Below are 3,138 nucleotides of genomic sequence, written 5' to 3' on the forward strand. Positions count from 1 at the left end.
GTCGCGCGCCACGCCCCCGCCACGCCCCCGGCGTCCGCCCCGCCCCTCGCCCCGCCCCGCCTCCGGGAGTTGTTAGTGGAAGTTGGGGCGGGCGCCGACGGACTCGCCAGGCAGGAGGTGGGACGCGGCGTCGGTCAGCCCCCCGCCCGACGTCTACTCTTAAGGACTTTCCCGGGAGCCCTCCGGAGTCCGAAGGCTCCTGGGACCCACGGGGAGTGTGAGGAGGAGGACTGACTCCTCCGCCCCCTGAAACACACACACGCTCGCTCGCTCGCTCACACTCTCACTCAGGTCCAGCCTAGCCTGGTTTCCCGGCGAAAGGCTCCCAGAACAGCAGGCAGTGCCCGGGGAAGCAGCCTGGCTTTCTTGGCCCTGGCGGGGCCCTCCCGGTGCACTCGCCCCTATTCTGACACTCTGGGGCCTGGGTGCAGCCTCGTGACCTCCTCCACCCGTACAGAATCACAAGAAACTTGAAGCCGAGAGTGGGGGAAACCGAGGCTGCCCTGCAGCCCCTTGGGCCAGATGTGTACGGCCAGTCGCCACTTCTTTTCTGTGTGGCCTTGGGGAAGTCCCGCCCCCACTCCTGGGTCTTCACATGGCCCAGTAGAGCGAGAAGCCAGCGCTTGTCTGCTCCAGGGCCTGTGACCTTGGAAAGGGTGGTGGAAGCCTAATCCCAGGAGGGGGAGGACAATGGTTCAGCCTGTAACAAAGGAGCCCGCTGTCTGCTGCCTGGTTCCCCTCCAGCAGCCACCAGTCCCCCCCCATCACTTCCCGTGGGACACGGGTTCCAGGGGATGACAGGAGTCATTGCCCCTTTCATGGCTGACAACACTGAGGCCAACAGGCAGTGGAAGAGCAGAAAGGGTAGCCCACCAACCCCCTACTCAAGTCTGAGGGGTTGGGAGTCATGCCCCATCCTGCCAAGCTAAAGAGAGATTCCCCCAGTGGAGGGGGCACATGATGGTTCGAGGGGTTCCTTCCCAGGGGAGCAGGGTCTCCGTGGGTCTGTGGGTCCCTTGGCACATGGGGGTGGTCATGCAAGGGGTTTCTGGGGCTTGGGAGGAAGGGACAAGGCCACATGTAGAGAGAACAAGGCTGTCTAAGAGTGTGCGTTCTCACTATGTGTGACAAGCACGGCAGGCGGGACAGAGTCCGGAGCAGGAGGAAGCTGATTTTATGTTTGGCTTCTCTGGGCCAGCCCTTCCCCTCTTGGGTCTCAGTGTCCTCATCTGTACCTGTAGCCGAGGGAGGGCAGTGCTGCCTGGGCTGGAGCAGGAAGGGACAGGCCCACTCCGCTTCCTCCCCACGGGACCCAGACTTCCTGTTCAGCCACATCTAGGGGAATTGGAAGGGGGCCTGGTCCTCCCTTCACCACCCCCAGGCTGGGTGACCTCACCAGCATTGCCAAGCCCCAGTTTGATTATCTGCCAAATGGGGCAAAACCTGCCAAGCCCCTCTCTCTCTTGGATAGGGCCAAGTCATTTGTAATGCCCCCAGTAGTGCCCAAAGGACAGCCTCCCCTGGGTCCACCTGCCCTTGGTCCCCCACAACATGGCCAAGGGCCCCTGACCAGTCCCATCACAGATCTGCACACACCCACCCACACCACTCCCACGCCCCCTGCACACATGTATGATTCCACAGCCACAGGAATGTGTGGTATGCACACTTATGTGTGCCACACGGACCCATCTACTACTGAACGCACTGGCAGAACTCCCATGTAACACATCTCAGGAGGCAGCCCTGTGTGTGGGCCCATGCAGACCACGTGCCCATCCCCACGGACACAGACTTACATAACGCACCACAGAACACACACTAAGACTCACACTCAGACCCACAGAGAGGCGAGTGCAGAGTGCGCTTGCACGCCTGTGTACATGAGTGCCCTGGGACAAGAGCAAGTGCTTCTGTACACACAGGTCTCACCAGGCCCGCCCCAGCCCCAGAGCTATTCTGGGCCAGGCCTGGGGCCAACAAGGTCAGAGACAGCCCACTCCCAGTAGGCACCAGCCACTGTGTCACAGGCCTAGGCAGCCCCGTTCCCTGAGCCCCACCCTCTCCCCCCAGCCCGGGCAAAGTCCAAGATGTCCTGGATCCCAGCCTGGCTCTGTGACTGGGAGGATACCCACTCCCAACCCTCTGCTTCACCAGAGCTGAGCCTTGAGTCCTGGCATTTCTGACTCCAAGAAAGAACGGTCACAGTTTCCCCTGGCCACTATCAATTGACCCTTCCCATGGCTTCCAACCCAGAGGCCCAGGAGACTGGACCGGGTCCCTACCGGAAACCCACAGGAGCTCAAAATAGCACACAAAGGACAAACAGGGCTCCGCAGGCCAGCATTCATGCCACCATGCATGGAGGGGACACTGTCTTCCAGAGGAGCCTGGCTGGGGACCCTGAGAGTCTAGAGCGCTGCCACCCCACACTTGATGGGCCCTACTGGTAGTAGGGTGCAGGGGGATCTGGGGACCGCATAAGAAATAGAAACAGTACTGGAAAGGGGGCAGAACCCTGGGTTAGGGGCAGTTCCTGTGTGACCTGACACAGGGCACAACCCCTCTCGGGCCCTCAATTCCTCCTAAGTACACAGAGGAGAGGAAGAAGAGACTTCGAAGATGGAAAAGCCTTTAGCTTTCAGGAAGTTTCTCTCACCGTGGTGTTTCACATTTTGGAGAATTGGGAAAAATGCAAATGTTTGACAAGAGGGCCTTGAACGAGGTGCTGCTGGGTTTGACTACCATGTACTAGCACAACTGCCTTTCCCCACAAGAACCACAACAGAAGGTCTAGCATTGCCTGAAGGCCTGTGATGTGCAGGTGCCATGATACTGTCCTTATGCCCATTTTACAGATGAGGGATTGAAGCTCAGAGAGGTTAAGTAGCCCACTGAGGCCCCACAGCCGTCGAGATGATCACACCCCAGGAGTCTTGGTTTTAAGCTTTATTAACTTTAGATGTTATAAAGTGTAAAGCTATAAATCTATAAGAAACATAGTTTGCAAGTTTCATTACTTAAGTTTTCTTTATGCTACTTTAGTTTTGTGAACTTTGGATAATAATTTCAGTTTATTCAGTGAACTTTTGCCATCCCTACGGGGCAAAAAAGGAAATGTAAATAAACTTCCAAATT

This window comes from Ailuropoda melanoleuca, chromosome 4 (genome assembly GCF_002007445.2).
Source record: "Ailuropoda melanoleuca isolate Jingjing chromosome 4, ASM200744v2, whole genome shotgun sequence".
Lineage (NCBI taxonomy): Eukaryota > Metazoa > Chordata > Mammalia > Carnivora > Ursidae > Ailuropoda > Ailuropoda melanoleuca.